Source organism: Callithrix jacchus, chromosome 2, assembly GCF_049354715.1.
Source record: "Callithrix jacchus isolate 240 chromosome 2, calJac240_pri, whole genome shotgun sequence".
NCBI classification, from domain to species: Eukaryota; Metazoa; Chordata; class Mammalia; order Primates; family Cebidae; genus Callithrix; species Callithrix jacchus.
Window position 1 is genome coordinate 34,095,842 of NC_133503.1, and position 18,729 is coordinate 34,114,570.

At 45.3% G+C, this 18,729-nt stretch overlaps 1 long non-coding RNA gene across 1 annotated transcript in view; it reads left to right on the plus strand.

Moving 5' to 3' along the window:
* The window catches only part of LOC144580778 (uncharacterized), a 107,763-nt gene extending 89,589 nt beyond the window's left edge, over positions 1-18,174 (plus strand). Inside the window, exon 4 of the long non-coding RNA XR_013530903.1 lies at positions 12,968-18,174. This is a non-coding gene — a long non-coding RNA (uncharacterized LOC144580778). The remainder of the gene's footprint in view (positions 1-12,967) is intronic.
* Positions 18,175-18,729: the final 555 nt, after the last annotated feature.

Sequence of the window (18,729 nt, forward strand, 5' to 3'; positions counted from 1 at the left end):
ACCCTGCCCAGTTTGGGTCTAAACATACAAGACTCTGTGAAGAGAAAGCTGAGCTGAGTTTCTAGGCCCCTCTATAGTGACCAGTTCAGAATGTCAGTCAGCCACACTTGCAGGAAGAGCCTCTGGGCTGGTAGTAAGGGTGGAACAAGAATGGTTCTCCGTGCCAAGGTGGTCCCATCACTGCACAGAACAGCATCTCCCATCTAGCCTGTCTTTCATGGACCTTGCTCTCCTGCAATGCTGATGAAGGGGTGACTTGCCCTCTGCCCCACTCAGAGAGGTCAGGACAGACGCCATCTCAGCCTTCACAGAGTTAACTCTCCCAATGGAAAGTTCAGTCCTTTCAGCCAACATTTATGGGCACCTGGTCATGCCCAAAACCATGTTCTTTCTGTGGGGCAATCTCGTTCTTGGCCTTGGGGAGCTCCCAGGTTAGTGAGCAGCAACCCCACTGACTCACATGAGTTCTCAGAGCAGCTACCAACATTTACGGCACTAACATGTGGCACATATTTTCACCAGCATTGTCACATTTAATCCTCCCAACAATGCCATGTGTTTGGGGCTATAATTATCATCTCATTTTGCAGATGAGGAGACTAAGGCTTAGAGAGCTAGGTAACTTGACCAAGGCTGCCGCTAGTGAAAGGAAGAGTCGGGATGAAAACTCCAGAGCCCGCACTGTTTATTAGAGCCAGAGGATGGATCTCAGAGAAAAGAGATACTTTAATCTAGTTTTTATGCTAAGCATTTGATATTACACACTGTGCTATGGAGGGGCCAAAGAGGTTATTCTAATAAGGAGATTAGAGAAGGCCCTTTGGAGAAGATGATTCATGAGACAGACTTTGGAAGACAAATTGAATTTCAGCAAGTTGCAGATGGGGAGGAAAAAACCCCAGTAAGAGGGCAAAAGTGTCAGAACCGAGCAGGGCATGTTTGGGCTAAGAAGCATAATATGGTGGGAACCTGGGACTTGTGAGAGCTGGTGGTGGAAGGTGACACAGGACAGCTAAAATTCTGGAGTCTGACTTTGTGAAGCAGACAGTACAGCCATGAGGGTTTGGGGCAGTAATGTTTCTGATCTGAGTTTTGATTGATGGTTACATCTGATGAGCCCCAGGTGCACATGTCTCTAGGCTCCCTGGGGCAGTGCCACCTGCTAATATTAATGAAAATAGCCAGCGTTTGTTTTAAATGTCTGCATCACTGCCATCATTCCAGAGGCTTTATATTCATTATCATTAGTTTTTATCACAGCCCTGCAAAGCAGACAAGAAAACTGAAGCTCAGAGAAGTTAAGTCACCTTTCTGATGCCACCCGGCTAATGAATGATGGAGGTAGGAGTCAGAGCTAGACTTGTGTGATTCCAAAGCCATGCTCTTTGTACAACACATGGGATGTTTCCCTGGAGATTAGAAATGAAATGACTACTTTTTCTGCTCATCCTCATGCCCAGGAGATCGCTTTCTCAGGTGTAAGTTGACAGTGAGGCTGTCATCTAGCACTGATTTTACCTGCAGGGAAGGACGTTCCACCAAGGCCTTCTGTTGCCATCACTGTTGACTTCTGAGCTGGGCTTGCTTACAGCAGAAGGCACTCACCAGAGGGCAGTCTCTCAAGGGAGAACTCCAGGAGAATCTCTTGTATTCAGAGGCAAGGGGGATTCGCTTTCCTGTCCTCTGCTTCATCTGTCCCCATTTTAAAACAGCCAGAGGCTCTGCAAGGCTTCCTCTGCACTGCTCAGGTGCACGCCAATTTGGAATGAAACCAACTCTCAGCCAATTAAATGGTGTACGGGAGTGTTTATATAATTCCGAGAGTAAGGACTTGTGGACAGTTTTTCCTTTCATTGTTTGCCTCTTTCTCATTGCGTTTGAGTTTACAGATGTGAAGCCACAGCTGGTTTCCTCCTTTCCATGAGGGCCCTTTGATAGCCAGTCAATTGAGTTTTCCATTGTTATTTTTCACAGGTCTAATAGCTGTTGGCAACCACTTTGTGTTATTTTGTTCACATAATTATTCACTGAGCATGAAATACCCCTGAGCAACCATCAGCGTCTCAGCTGTGGCCTTGCTAGCTGGCGTCACCACTAGGAAGTGGTTAAAACCTTGAGGACAAAATGGGGATTTCTTCTAATGAAGTTGATTCAGCCACTAAGAGCAAAGCCTGACATGTGTTGAGTTCTGATTCACTCCGAGTTGCTGTGACATGGTTGCCCAAGTGCCCTGAGTTCTGCCAAGCCTGTGATCATAACTCCTCTTAGAAAAGTGTTTTTAGGGAAGACAGATCAGCCTGGTCTCTCCTGCCCATGATTGAAATTGAGGGCAGAGACTATTGGACCCCACATAAAACCTCTTCCTTCCTTTCTGGGGCTTGTCTGTTCTTCAGCAGCTCATGTTTTACTAGCAGCTGCTAAGAACTCATAGTTCCAGCACCCAGGAAAGCATAAATATCCAAAAGAGAAAACTCAAAGACTTTCATCGGCTCTCTGCCTGTGTAGGCTCATGTGCTGTTAGGAGAGAGAGAACATAGAACTTCTCCCTGTGTCTCATAACTTGAACTACAATTGCTGGCAGTGAAGTTCAGGGCCAAGGGAGGAGTAAAGAGAGTAGGGACAGGGGATTGCATTGTTGGGCATGACCAGGCAATGTGATGGCTGTAGGAACCCACACTTAATAAGAGACTTGGGAATAGCTGCCAGTTTGTATGAAAAAGAGCCCTAGGAGGTGTTTTGAGTCTTGAAAAAAAATCTTATAAATAGAAGAAAGAATTTTCCCTTAGTAAGCTTCTCAGGATTAGGTTCCAAGGCCCTAGAGGAGGGAATAGGAAAGAATTTAATTTCCCGCTGGAAGGATTTGCACACTGCAGGGAGGGGTGTTGGTGGCATTCTCACTGATGACACTGCACATGGAGGAAGAGCACTCTCCAGCCGGCCTCAGCTCTGGAGGGAGTTCAGGAGACTCAGCATGTGTTTGAGGAGCCTTATGGCAGAGCAATCATTCTTATTTAGACTGGCATTTCCATGTAGCAAGTTGATCCAATTGTTCCTCTGTACATGAGGTTGTATAGGTGGTTGCCTGATCTCTGTTCCTCCAAGTTCTGGTCACCTCTGAGCCACCACCTGCTTGCTGCCTAGACTCAGGATGTGTACAGCTTTGGCCTCAGTTTCCTCAGTTTATAGTCTCCATAAAGTTTTTGGAAGGATTTAATGATCTAATGCATGTAAAGTACTGATTATGTGTATATACTCATTATATATATGTAATAATTTCCCTTTATATATATACACACACTTATAATATAATTTCCCATTATATATAATGGGAAGGACATTATGCTAAGTGAAATATACCAGGCACAGAAAGACAGACACTACATCATCTCACTGATGTGTGGAGTGTAAAAGAATTGAACGCATAGAATCAGAAGTAGAATGGTAGTTGCCAGTGGCTAGGGGGTAGGGAAAATGGGGAGATGTTGATCTAAGGATATAAAGTTTTGATTATACAGGATGAATAAGTTCTGGAGATCATGGTGAATATAGCTGATAATACTATATTGTATACTTGAAATTTGCTAAGAGAGTGAAAAATGTTCTCATCACACAAAAAGGTAATTATACAAGAGGCTGGATATGTTCATTAGGTCACTGTGGTCATAATTTCACAATGTATACCTATATCAGCATATCATGTTGTACACCAAAAATATATACAGTTTTTTTTTATTTGTCAGTTGTACTGTACCTCAATAAAGCTAGAAATAAATAAATAAATGAGTTTTGAGGAAACATAAAAAATGTCAGAAGCCAACACTGGTACTTTATATTAACTCAATTCTAGATTTTATTTGGATTTTACTAGGTTTTTCTAATAGTGTCCTTGTTCTGTTCCTTGATCCAACCCAGGGTACCACATTACATTTAGACTTATTTTTATTATCCTCCTCCTTTCGTTCTGTAAGAATCCTGAGGACAGGAGTCATGCCCTCTCTTATCTCAAGCACAGCACTGTCATGCATGGAGCTATGGCACAACCACAGCTATATCAGTAACTTTGCTCTAAAAACGTCTTGCCCTCAAATCTCTATAATCTGGGGAGATCATTAGGGCCTAGGGTGGCAGTCCTTAGTGCTCCACCCACCCTCAGCCCCCAGCCTCCCGGAGGACAGAGCCAGGGCTTGTGCAGAGGAGGCCTCCTGGGCTCTGGGGCACAGGAGCACATGAAGTCTTTGCACTGTGCTCCTGGCAGGGAAAGACAGGTCACTTTCTGTTTTTCTGAGACTCTTGAGCCAGGCTTTGGGCCTTCCCCACCATCCCAAGCCAGTGTCAGTCCAGTGCCTTCTGCAGAACAGGCCCTGTGGCAGGAACCCCTGGGGCCCTAGCTTTCTTTGTAACATGACTCCTTGGAGCATAGGCCTCCTCTCTGGGAGCCCTGCTTCGAAATTTCACCACTGAGCTTTAGAAGGAGCTTTGCTTCATTTCCTGCCTGGGGCCTGTGCTGGTAGAGAGAGGAAGGTGGTGGCCTTAGGGGCGCAGGGCCTCCTGGTATCTTCTGGTTTTGCACTAGACCCTTCCTCTCTGGGCTCAGGACTGTGTGGCCTGCGATGAGAGGCTTCAACAGGGAGCTTCATTCTGGGATCCATTGAGAGGCTTATGAAGGGTAGGTAGCCCCAAGCCCCAAATTAGTGCAGACCCTGGAGGAGAGTTTGACATGAAGACCTTCAGCACTGGCTAGAGAGGGCTGGTTTTTGTCATTCTTTACCAGGACCTGCACTCGAGCTGCCTGTCAGATCTGGTCCTTTTACCTGGAGCCATGCTGCAGTCTGAAAGTTTCGGGTCCTGGGCCTTGGAGTTGTGTGGCAGATGCTTTCAACACTCCAAGTCCCAGGGCACTCCTATCAGGCAGCCAGCCTGCCTGGCAATGGAGCCTGGCTGATGACCAAGAATGCGCACTTAACACACGTTCCTACACCAAACCTTAAGTACATTAATATTTTGAAACCTCAAGTCAGTTTGTTCTCTTAAAAACTAGAACCACAGGACCTCAGAGGCATTGTGCTGATGGGCTCTGATTTTTCTGTTCATGAAATGGGAATCGCAGGCCGTGGAGGCCGGAGACCTGTGCTGCAGCCCAGCTGTAGCACTATGTGCCATGTGAGCCTGGGCAGGTCCCTAACCCCCAAGCCTCAGTTTCTCTAGCTTAAGGGCCTACCAGCTCTGAGGGTTTATGATCCTAGAGGGAACAGAGACTCTGAATTTGACTGGTTTATAGGAAAGTTTATTTGAAATCCATGAGGGCCTATGATTGCTTGTAAATGTTTAAGATGCATTTTTTTGTAAGTCTAAACACAGGCAAAATGACAAGAATGTAAACAGTGCTTAGAAAGTCCCTTTTTCCTGGTGCCTTTGGATGAAAATCACAGTAAAAGCATGGAAAAGGCAGGAGATGACAAGGCATGAGCTGGTCATCATGCCCCTGGGGGCCTGGAGGACTTCTCTGTGGCTGCCCAGAGCTGGGACAAGCCAGTGGCCTGGACACCAGTTATGGTAGCAGTTCCTTAGTTCTCTCCCAGGAACAAGGGCTTGGAGCTTGCAGCCTTAATATCCCAGCTTCCCTCTGGGAGGGCCCTGCAGAATCACTTCCTATTGCCAGCTCTGGATTCTTGTTGGAGCCAGGCGACTGAGTGATGAGGTCCCAGCTAACCAATTTATGGGAAGATTGAGTAGAGACAATAGCGGGAACCCTGTCCTGTGCCTGGCCCTTGCCCTGAGGTGCTTGGCATCCACAGCATCTACAGAAATCACTAGGTGTGGGGCCCTGTGGGATAAGATTCCTTTAGGGTGGAAAAGAGTTCTGTGGTTAATAACACAAATTGGAAAAAAAATGGTGTAAATGATCAACCTGGTGTCAGTCGGCTAGGGCACCCCTCGTGAGGGGGACATGAGTCTATCAGGCTTTATTCTTTACTTCATCAAGTGTTGATTGAGTGTCTAACCCATCCCAGGTACTGGGTGGGTACCTGACTTGGTGGTGACTGTATCCTGGTGGGGTAGAAAGAACACGAACAGGCGAACCACAGGTGAAAAAGGAGTAACAAATGGCAGACAGGGTGCTCTGATGAGAGTGACCAGTGACTCAGATGGAGTGTCAGGGAAGAATTTTCTGGGATAGTGCCTTTACTCTGAGACCAGAAGGGTTAGGAGGAGCCAGTGTATCAAGGGTGGAGGGAAAGGAATCCCAGGCGACATAACAGCACAGGCTAAGGCTCTAGAGCCAGGAAGGGCTGGGCTCAGGCTGCACAGAGTGCTTTGAATGAGTGAGGGAATTCAGGCATTGAAGATGCACATACAGCGTTTCTTTGACTATGTGTCTTGGGTGGTAGGGGGTGGCTTTGGGGTTAGGATGATCATGGGGATAAAGATGCAAACAGGACTATGTTTGAACCCATCAGAGACCTTGGAATGGACATATCCTAGATTAAGCACAGCACCTATGCAGTGAAATGCCTGACTCGTGGCTAAGAAGCTGAAAACCATGGCTTTCTAGGCACTTGTGGAAAGACAGTGAATTTATGCAGGCTTTCCTACATCCACCCACTTCTCCTGCCAGCCATCGTCAGAGGCCATTCTCATCGTTTGCTCTTTTCTTGTGATGATTGATATTTTCCCAAAATATATATTATTTTATTTCCTGCAGCCTCATTTCTTTAGGTGGCCCACAACTGCCTGAGGAGAAAGTGGGCAGGAGACCCAGCTCCAGTGCCAGAAACTCTGTGAAGCCTTGTCCAACCTCAAGGTCCTTGCTGAGGCCTGTGTCCTCTGTGCTTGTGTCAGCTTGGTTCTCTAAACCACACACTGTCGACCATTGCTACTCAAAGTGTAGCAATCGTTTGACCACTTTGGCAAATTCAGATTCTCTGGGCTCTTCCTAAACCATCTGAATCAGCATCTGCATTTTAAGAAGGTCCCAGGGTGATCCCCATGTTCATGACAGTTTGAGAAGCAGAACCTTACTCTGACTTCTCCAGTGGTAGAACGCTGCTCTCCTAAAGGGGAAGGTGAGGTGAGCTCTTAGGGGAAGAGCCCAGCTTCCCCTTTTGAAGCTGAGTTGGGAAACATAATGGCCATTTCAGCAGGGACTCAGTACCTTGCTGATTTGACTTATTTGGAGGTGGGGTGAACAAAATGGGCAAAGGGGAAAGAAGAGAAGAGAGAACATTGATAACACTTCATCTAGGGTCTTAAGAATCTTGGAGAAGGCTGTGGATCTCTCGGAATGTTCTTTGTCCAAGGCGGTTTTCACTTTGTGAGTCCTGACCTATGTTGTTTATGAAACCATGACCACCACTTAAAGATATTGCAAGATTGAGAGTGCAGTGACCGGATGTGACCAATCTTTTCCTTGACCTCAAATCCCAGAGACTCCAGACTGGCTGTGTGCTTCTCCATTTCCCAAAAGCCTCGCTTACAAAGGGCAAAGGTCAGAGAAACCAAACTTATGAACCAGCGCTAAGATATATTAAGGACTGCACCTCTCTTCCCTTTTCCTTCCCTTTCCTGGACGGGTACACTCCAAGCTCACTTAGTCATGAGAGTGGAGGGACATTGCCAGCATTCAAGAGGTCAGAGCTGTGGCAACAGTGATTGAGGATGATGCTTCCTTCACATGGAGTGGGTGAGAGCCTCCAGACACAGTGAGTTCCCAGGAACCAGGGATCATCAGGAGGGTGCTGCCTTGGAGGAGGGTGACTCTACGACAAGGGATGACCCTGAACGTAAAGTGCAGTGGAGTAAAGATGGAGTGGAGCTAAAAAAAAAACCTCTTTCTTTCAAAGCAACTGATTGTTATTAAGCACCTACTGCTAGTTCAACCCTGGCTAGGCTCCAAGGGAATGGGAGAAGGTGCTTATTTCAACATCAGGACCACAGGGTTGTTTGCTTAGAGTCAAACAGAACTGAGAACATCTAATCCCTACCTTTGGATAGAGCTTGTCATCTGTGTGTGTGTGTGTGTGTGTGTGTGTGTGTGTGTTAGGGGGAATTGGGGGGTATGAGCAGAATGGGCAGAGGAGCTCATTTTCTGCTTCCTGATTCCTACTGGCCTATTTCTCGATCAAGAGCTTTGTTTGTTAACTTTATTCACAGAATAATGTACATATATTGGCCTACTCCCTGCCTTCATCTCTGGCCCCACTTCCTGACACCCTTATACCCATGCCAGTTATCAATATATTGCCATCCGGGCTCCAAATCTACCCTTATTTTCCTGCTTGTTGATAACAGGGTGAGCTTTGTAAATATTTCTCCCTTGCCAGCTGGCAGGATGTAAGCCTTATTGACAAAGGGCATTGGAGAGACACTCGAGAGAGAAGGGGTTTCTCCTCCCTGGTTCCCATGAGCCTGGTCCACCAGGCTTCTACAGACATGCTTTCTTCAGGCTTAGGTCCTGGGAGCATGTAGTTTCTGCTATGCCAGGCTAATGCAGTGAACTCCCTTTCCCAATGCCCAGCTCCTGTAGAGGGGCTTTTTGAACTCCTACAGTGACTGACAGCCTCCTCCTTCCCAATCATGTCCTCTGGCAACCTTCCAGTGGAATGCCACACTCATTCTTGTGAATAGCTTCCCCTCAGGACTCCCTCAGGTGACTGTACAGTGAGTTTCCAGGCATGGCATCTCCCTGTGGACACCTTCCCCTGACACCCTAGAAGGCAGATTCCTAGCAAGTCCCACCAGCAAGTCATCTCCCTTCGTTACTTTTTTCTCATCCAGTAGGCTATGGCTGTCCCCTTTCCAAGATATTAATCTCAGCCCTAGAGGGAGGAAGGGCTCTTCTGTGGGCACCAATCTCAGCCCTCGGGGTAGTAGCTGCTACCTATATCTGCTGTTCTTATATTCTTTAACTCTTACCAGTCATTATTCTACTCCTTTATTAATAATTCTTCATGATAACTTTTTTCAGTTTGGGAAAATTACTATGTGGTATCCTTGTCCTGATTGCACCCTGTGGGCAGGACTTTGAGGAGCGTATTTGCTTGTCCACTAGTGTGAAATGAAAGATAATATGGATCTACATAGATTTGTAGGTAGCTCTTAATGGTTTGGCTGGAGAGACAGGAACTTGGAAGGAGCAGGGTTGAAAGGTTAGTGATAATGAAGTCTGGGGAAGATGTATATGGATGGATCTCTCTTAGAATGGGCACAAATGGTGATGATATTTGTTTCCTGTGTGAATGCCCAAAGGGCATCATTACTGTAGAAGAGGTTAATAATAAGGTGGACAAAATAACATGCTCAGGAGCTATCAGTCAGCCTCTTTTCTCAGCCACCCTAGTGCTTGCTCAATGGGACCATGAATAGAGAAGCCAAGTTGGCAGGGATGGAGGTTATGCAGGAGCTTAACAAGGTGGGCTTCCCCTTATAAATGTTGTACTAATATTATAGCTGGGTGCCTAACCTATGCAGAGACAAAACACTGAGCTGCTGATATGACACAATTTCCTGGGGGTGAGTAGACAGTCACCTGGTGGAAGATTGATTACAATGGACCTTTTCTATCACGAAAGAGGTGGAGATTTGTCACCACGAGAATAGATATGTATTCTAGAAATTGACTTATCTTCTTTGCACATAGTGCTTCTGCCAGCACCATCATCCACGGATTCACAAAATGCCTATCCACCATTATGGCATTCTCCATAGCATTGCTTCTGATCCAGGAACCCGCTTCTCAGCAAAGAAAATGCTGCCATGGATTAATGCCCTTGGAAATAACTGGTCTCACCATATACCACATTAACTGGAAGTGGCTGGGCTAAATGAAAGGTGCAGTCACTTTCAGAAGACGTGGTTGCAGCACCATTTGGGATTAAACACTCTGAAAGGATTGGGTTCTGTCTTAAAGGACATAGTATATGCTTTGAGTCAGACCATAATATGGTGCTATCTCCCCATAGTCAGAATACAAGGGTCTGGGAATCAAGGGATATAAATAGAGTTGCATTTCTTACTATTACATTTAGTAATCCATGCACAGAATTTTGGCTTTGCACAGGAGCCACAACTATGATTTCATTAAGCTGAAAGAAGGATCAGGTCATTTTGAGCTTAAAGACTGTGATGGTCTGAATGTCTTCAAAATTCATGTGTTGGAAATTTAATCTCGAATGCAACAGTGTTAGGAAGCAGGGCCTGATGAAAGTGTTTAGGTCGTGAGGCCTCCACCTTCATGAATAGATTAACACCATTATAACAGGGCTTGTGGGGGTGGGTTCATGCTCTTCCACTCTTCTGCCATGTGAGAACACAGCATTCACCCTCTCTGCCCTTCCACCTTCTGCCATGGGAAGACACAGCAAAAAGGCCCACACAAGATGCTGGCACCTAGATCTTGGACTTCCCAGCCTTAAGAGCTGTGAGAAATAAATTTCTGTTTTTTATAAATTACCCAGTGTCTGGTATCTTTTTATAACGCACAAACAGACCAGGACAAGGCCATTGAATCAACAGACGGAAACGTTACTCTACTGGTTAGAGTGGTTGATCCTGATTACCAAGGGGTGATTGGATTGTAGCTATATAATGGGGGCAAGAGAGACTCTTTCTGGAGCCCGGGAGATTCTGTGGGTCACCTCTTAGTACTTCCATACCTACTAGTAAAGGTTAATAGAAAACTACAGTAACCCAAATACAGGCAGGGTAATTGAGGACTCAGACCCTTCAGGAATTAAGGTTTTGGTCACTCTACCAGGTAAAGACCCCAGCCCGCTGAGGTCCTGACTGAGCGTGGGGAAGCACAGATTGGTTAGTAGAAGAACGAAGCCATAGGTATCAATTATAACCTCAAGACCAGTGACAGAGAAGAGGAGTGTACTGTTCCGCATGTTTTCTCTAGAGGAGGAGGAGGAGACTGCAGGCTAGTTGAGGTACAAGGAGCTAGAGGAAGGGAGAAGACTTGTGCATAAGGTAGACCAATCTCCACTCCCCATAAGCTTCCCTTGGAAGATAAAGGAGCTAAAAGCAGTAAAGTTGAAATCAGTAGGCCATGTCCATGATGTGTGGCCAGAGAAGGAATACCTCATTGAGAGATATTTCCTCACAGGATCCAACCTCTAAGACTGAGTTCCAGGAATTGTATAGGCAGACACAGCCATGGAGCAAGCATATACTCAGGGGTCTCATAGGGAACTTTGTTCTCTCTGGGGCTGGGAGGCTTTGGATGGTGGTGAGGGTAGCAGCAGGGCTAACCTGGGACTTGGCAGGTGAAGCCCCTGTTTCTTAGTGGCAGTGGCAGCTAGAGAGCTATAGCCTGCTTACGAAACAGCCACCAGTGGAGCCCAATTGTGTCATTTTTGGCAGGAGAGAGAATTCATGGGCAACCATCTAGGGTCAAGGAGGATCCAAAACTGTGGGATGGGTTACTAGGTACAATAGTGCAGGGAGCCTGGATTTCTGGGCCCATACGTTATGGCAGTGGGAGAAATGGCATCATGTATTGGTTGCTGGTTTAAAACTGAAACTGCAGCCTGTTGGAGAGACCCCAATCTTGTAAGGTGTGGTCTCGCAACCAGCCATAGCTAAGGGCTCAGGAGGCAATTCCAATATTCTATAAGGCCAGACGGTTCTGGGACATACAGTTTATATCAGTCAGGGTTCAGACAGGGAAGGAGAACCATTGTGAGTGAAATGGAATGAAACATTTCTTTAGGGAATTCAAGCTAATGTAAGTGTGGGAACTGGTGGAGAAGTCCACGGAAAGCTGATTTCTCTGCATCTCATGGTGGGCCTGAAATTGTTACAGGTTATAGAGCTATGACTCAGGAAGAAACACCAAACATAAAGTGGGTAGGGCAAGGACAAATGAGTCTGTGGTGATGGCTGATTTTATATATCAACTTGGCTGTCCTACAGTAACCAGTTATTTCATCAAACGCAAATCTAGCTGTGATTAACATCTGCAGTCAGTTGACTTTACATAAAGGTGATTATCCTTCATGATCTGGGTGGGTCCAATCATCAAAGGCCTTAAGAGCAGAAACTGGGGTTTCCCAGAGAAGAAGAAAGTCTGCTTGTGGCCTGCAGCATCAGCTGCTGCTGGAGTTTCCAGTTCTCCTACATAGACTGCGGGAACTCGGCCTGCCCCACTCCTGTGTGTATTCCTAACAGCGCCGAGCATAAGGCTTGGCCCAGAGTGGATGTTCAATAAATATTTCCTGTATTGAAACGACATCCATCTGTCGGAGTCAGTGTGAACAGAGCTGTGCCTTGGGGCAGAGGCGGAAACTGGGGGACCTAGCAGGGCCTTTCCTGTCCTTAGGTCCTATGACATTGAGTGGGAAGCACTCCAGATTGTGAATAGGTTGTTGGGAGACAAAGCGGGAAGGGAATCCGAGATCTGTAAAGTAGAAATGAAATTTTAGGGGGAGTGCTGGAAGAGATGCAGCTTCAGGGGAAGATTCCAAACCTTCGGCTTGGCTGTAAGAGCTTGCTGCAGGTGAGAACTTATGTTGGCTGTTCTGAGGGGCCAGGCGCTTTCTAAGTGCTTCCTGTGTACTAACTCATTTCACCCTCACAAGGACCCCATGAGATAAGTGCTCTTCTGTGCTCCCTGACATAAGGATGAGAAAACAGAGGAACAAAGAGGCTAAGTAGCTAGAAAAGGATTCATTTCTCCCCCTGGAGGCCTCTTCTCCAGGCAGACCCCTTAGTCAGTGAGAAGTGGTCCTTTTGTCTATCGTGTCTAATTCCAGCCCAGCGCTCCACTGGATTGTATCTTCCAGAGTTTGCCAAGAAAGTCCCCACAGGGCTGAGTGAGTTTTCCATCCTCTCAGGACCCATGGTGCTCTACATCAGCCCTGGTGGTCTTCAGTGTGGGGACAGATTTCTGTGCAAATCTTTTCACTCAGAGCTGCAGGGCTGGCTTTGTGGCCACATGTGTGATTCATAAAGTTTGTGTTTTCCACAGGACTTGGTTTCCAGAGCGTTTTGGCCTGAGCACTACAAGCTTTCAAGAATTTCAGCCGAAGAATGCTATCCACAGATTGCTCAGCTACGTGCATCCTCCCCACGGCTGTGAAGTTTGGCATGGGTGTTCTATTATTGCTCTGGGATCAGATTTTGGAATTTTATTAATATTAATATTCTTTTCTGCAAGGATTTGGAAGCGGGGTCTGGAGCAATACTGGTTTCTCCAGGTTCATCATTATTCCCTGCTGACGTGCATGATTGCCCTCTTTCTGTCAATTTTGACCCCATTTGCCACGTTGACTCATGTCTTTCTTATCCTGAGGGCAGGTCCTTGTGCAGTGCATGGAAAAGGAGTATGACTATAGGTGAAGGAATATGTTTAGAATAGCTATAAATTTGCAGTTGCCACATTAGTTGGGGTTAAGAACTCTGTTTACATTAATTTTTCAAACTAAAATAAGCTCGGCTTCAAGAGGGGGGATTTGATTTTTGTCTCTTTTGGGACTCCTTCTCTGATGCCCCCCTACCCTGGGTTGTGAAAGTTCTGAGGACCACATTGGCCAGCATACTGGGGAAGGTGCTCTGGTCCCCACCTCACACCGGCCACCCTGATGTGCTAATTGTCCAGTCCGACATGGTCTGGCTAGGGTAGCTTTGCTATTTTTATATCCAGCTTGAGCACAAGATCATTGCAAGAGCTGAAATCCCTGGGTCCTGCCTTGGAGGTCTGCTAGCTTCCTGCTGTCCTCCCAGGACACTGGACCTTGCTAATTATGAAACCCCTGAGACACCATCTTTTCCTTGTTCTGGGGATTCTGCCCCTCTCTGTTATGGGTTGTATTGTATCCCCTCCAAAATGGATATGTTGAAATCCTAACTCCTAGTGCCTCAGAATGTGACCTTATTTGGAAATGGGGTAATTGCAGATGTAATTAGTTAAATTAAGATGAGGTCATTCTGGAGTAGAGTAGCCCCCCTCCTTTTTTAATCAGAAGAGAAAAGATGCTCAGGGAAAAGGACATGTGATAACAAAGGCAGAGATGGGAGTTATCCATCTGCAAGCCAAGGAACACTTGGGACTGCCACTGCCAGCAAACCACTGGAAGCTGGGAAGAGGCCAGGAAGAATCCCCGACATGTTTCTGAGGGACCAAGGCCCTGCAGACACCTTGATTTTGAACTTCTTGCCTTTAAAATAGTGAGACAATAATATGCTGTCTTAAGCCACCCAGTAGGTGATACTTTGTTATGGGAGTCCTAGGAAACAAGTATACCCTCTATCTCAGGGTGAGAAGCTTGCCCGTTCCTCCACCCTCCAGGAGCACCCAGTATAACCCCTCCTCAATGGTCATCTGAATGGGCACTCACAATATTGGGTACCCTTCTCAGAGGGTGAGTGTTGCAAAGGTGATGCTGAGACCAGCCACTTTTCTTCAACCCTGTAATTTGGTTCTATCACCATTCAGTTCCAAGCAGAGCTAAATCATATATAGCAGGTGACCAGGGCCAGAGAGAGTTTGGAGCCAACATCCAAATACACAAATTTTCCTTTCAGTTTGCTCTTCTGCCACAGAGACCAAGGTGAGACCCTGGTTTGGTGAAAGGTGTTTTTCAGAATGCTGTAGAGCAGGGCTTTCTGTGGGAAATAAAAACGTATGAAAGTCAAATGGTTGTGAAATGCAAACTCTTGCATATTTTTATGGCACATGGCAGCCATAACCAGGACATGAGCTATGGGATAAAGGAAGCCAACAGTTATCCCTTGTTCTTTATGTATACAGAGAGTAATGTTGCTTTTGGCAGTGATCGGGGTAGGAACTGTCGGTTACAGAACGCTGTTCAAAGTGACTGGGAGATGGGAGTCCCAAGTGAGTTCTCTTGATGCTCACTTTACAGAGTTCCCTCTAGCATGACAGGCCCTACCGGGCTCTGAATAAATAGCTGCTGACTGTGTGTATCCGGTCTAAATTCACTGGGCAGGAGTGTCAGTAGTACTTGCCAGCCTGCCTTTGCCATGGGAAGGTTGCTGTGGGTGACAGCCAACTGGAAGAATGCATTGGTCTGATGAACTGACCTCCAGGGACTTCCTCTTTTCACTGTAGACCCTTCTGATCTTTTACAAAAACTTCTAATTCAAGTGACCTGAGTCAACCATTGACTTTGATCACTGGGTGGCACAGAACACACACACACACACACACACACACACACACACACTCGTGTATATACTCAAACACACACACACACCACACACAAGAGCTTTGGGGCTCATTTTTAATCCATTAGCTGTGTGTTTTTACAGACTTAGTGGATTACCTTATCTATATTGATACTAACAAACAATCACATAATTCCCGAAGAGCAGGATTCTGGTTTGCCATTTTCCTGTTAAAAGTCAACTCTGGCCAAAAGGATGCTCTTCTCCTCCTGCTGCAGCCTGGGAGACAAGAACCTTCACATTTTGTTCTTTTCCACTAACAGAAGGAAATAACTTCTAATTGGCTCACAGGCAGGCTGTGTTTGTGGGAGGTGTGTGTGTGTGTGTGTGTGTGTGTGTGTGTGTGTGTTTGTGTGTATGTATCTGTGTCTGTGTGTTGTAAGCTGGAATTTAGGAACTAAGGAGCATTAGATGTTTGTATCCATTTGTTCTCACATTGCTATAAAGAACTACCTGAGACTGGATGATTTGTAAAGAAAAGAGATTTAATTGGCTTGTAGTTCCATAGGCTGTTCAGGAAGCATGGCTGGGGAAGCCTCAGGAAACTTACAATCATGCCAGAAGGCAAAAGGGAGACAAGCACATCTTCACATGGTGGCAGTAGAGAGAGAGAGCAAAGGGAGAAGTGCCATACACCTTAAAACAACCAGATCTCATGAGAGCTCACTCACTATCGTGAGAATAGCAAGGGGGAAATCTGTCCTTATGATCTAATCCCCTCCCACTAGGTCCCTCCCCTAACATTGGGAATTATAATTTGACATGAGATTTGGGTGGGGACATAGAGCCAAAATATATCATTCTGCCCCTGGCCACTCCAAAATCTCATGTCTTTCTCACATTTCAAAACACAATCTTGCCTTCCCAGCAATCCCCCAGTCTTTTTTTTATTGCATTTTACATTTTGGGATACATGTGAAGAACATGCAAGATAGTTGCATAGCTACACACTTGGCAGTGTGATTTGCTGCCTTCCTCCCCTTCACCTATATCTGGCATTTCTTCCCATGCTATCTCTACCCAACTCCCCACCCCCTGCTGTCCCTCCCCTATTGCCCCCAACAGACCCCAGTGTGTAGTGCTCCCCTCCCTGTGTCCATGTGTTCTCACAGTTCAACACCCCTCTATGAATGAGAACATGTAGCATTTCATTTTATGTTCTTGTGTCAGTTTGCTGAGAATGATGTTCTCCAGGTTCATCCATATCCCTACATAGGACATGAACTCATTGTTTTTGATTGCTGCATAATATTCCATGGTGTATATGTGCCACATTTTCCCTGTCCAGTCTATCATTGATGGGCATTTGGGTTGATTCCAGGTCTTTGCTATTGTAAACAGTGCTGCAATGAACATTCGTGTGCATGTGTCCTTATAGTAGAACGATTTATAATCCTTTGGATATATACCCAGTAATGGGATTGCTGGGTCAAATTGAATATCTATCTGTGGTTCCTTGAGGAATCGCCACACTGTCTTCCACAATGGTTGAACTAATTTACACTCCCACAAGCAGTGTAAAAGTGTTCCTATTTCACCACATCCTCTCCAGCATCTGTTGTCTCCAGATTTTTTAATGATTGCCATTCTAACTGGCATGAGATGGTATCTCAATGTAGTTTTGATTTGCATTTCTCTAACAACCAGTGATGATGAGCATTTTTTCATATGTTTGTTGGCCTCATGTATGTCTTCTTTTGTAAAGTGTCTGTTCATATCCTTTACCCACTTTTGAATGGGCTTGTTTGTTTTTTTCTTGTAAATCTGTTTTAGTTCTTTGTAAATTCTGGATATCAACCCTTTGTCAGATGGGTAAACTGCAAAAATTTTTTCCCATTCTGTTGGTTGCCGATTCACTCTAATGACTGTTTCTTTTGCCATGCAGAAGCTGTGGAGTTTGGTTAGGTCCCATTTGTCTATTTTAGCTTTTGTTGCCAATGCTTTTGGTGTTTTGGTCACAAAGTCCTTGCCTACTCCTATGTCCTGAATGGTTTTGCCTAGATTTCCTTCTAGGGTTTTTATGGTGCTAGGTCTTATGTTTAAGTCTTTAATCCATTTGAAGTTAATTTTAGTGTAAGGTGTCAGGAAGGGGTCCAGTTTCTGCTTTCTGCATGTGGCTAGCCAGCTTTCCCAACACCATTTATTAAACAGGGAATCCTTCCCCATTGCTTGTTTTTGTCAGGTTTATCAAAGATTGTATGGTTGTAGATATGTCGTGTTGCCTCCGATGCTTCTGTTCTGTTCCTTTGGTCTATATCTCTGTTTTGGTACCAGTACCATGCTGTTTTGATTACTGTAGCCTTGTAGTATAGTTTGAAGTTCAGTAGTGTGATGCCTCCCGCTGTGTTCTTTTTACTTAGAATTGACTTGGCTATGTGGGCTCTCTTTTGATTCCATATGAAGTTTAAGGTAGTTTTTTCCAGTTCTGTGAAGAAGGTCATTGGTAGCTTGATGGGGATAGCGTTGAATCTGTAAGTTACTTTGGGCAGTATGGCCATTTTCATGATATTGATTCTTCCTAACCATGAACATGGAATGTTTCTCCATCTGTTTGTGTCCTCTCTGATTTCATTGAGCAGTGGTTTGTAGTTCTCCTTGAAGAGGTCCCTTACGTTCCTTGTGAGTTGTATTCCTAGGTATTTTATTCTCTTTGTAGCAATTGTGAATGGCAGTTCGTTCTTGATTTGGCTCTCTTTAAGTCTGTTATTGGTGTATAGGAATGCTCGTGATTTTTGCACATTGATTTTGTATCCTGAGACTTTGCTGAAGTTGCTTGTCAGTTTCAGGAGATTTTGGGCTGAGACGATGGGGTCTTCTAGATATACTATCATTTCGTCTGCAAATAGAGAAAATTTGGCTTCCTCCTTTCCTATTTGAATACCCTTTATTTCTTTTTCTTGCCTGATTGCTCTGGCTAGAACTTCCAGTACTATATTAATGGGAGTGGTGAAAGAGGGCATCCTTGTCTCGTGCCAGTTTCAAAGGGAATGCTCTCAGTTTTTGCCCATTCAGTATGATATTGGCTGTTGGTTTGTCGTAAATAGCTTTTATTATTTTGAGATATGTTCTATCAATACTGAGTTTATTGAGGGTTTTTAGCATAAAGGGCTGTTGAATTTTGTCAAAGGCCTTCTCTGAATCAATTGAGATAATCATGTGGTTTTTGTTTTTGGTTCTGTTTATGTGGTGAATTTTGTTTATAGACTTGCGTATGTTGAACCAGCCTTGCATCCCCGGGATGAATCCTGCTTGATCATGGTGGATAAGCTTTTTGATGTTCTGTTGCAATCGGCTTGCCAGTATTTTATTAAAGATTTTTGTGTCTATGTTCATCATGGATGTTGGCCTGAAGTTTTCTTTTCTTGTTGGGTCTCTGCCGGGTTTTGGTATCAGAATGATGTTGGTTTCATAAAATGATTTGGGAAGGATTCCCTCTTTTTGGATTATTTGGAATAGTTTCAGGAGGTATGGTAACAGTTCCTCTTTGTGTGTCTGGTAGAAATAGGCTGTGAACCCATCTGGACCTGCGCTTTTTTGTGTGTG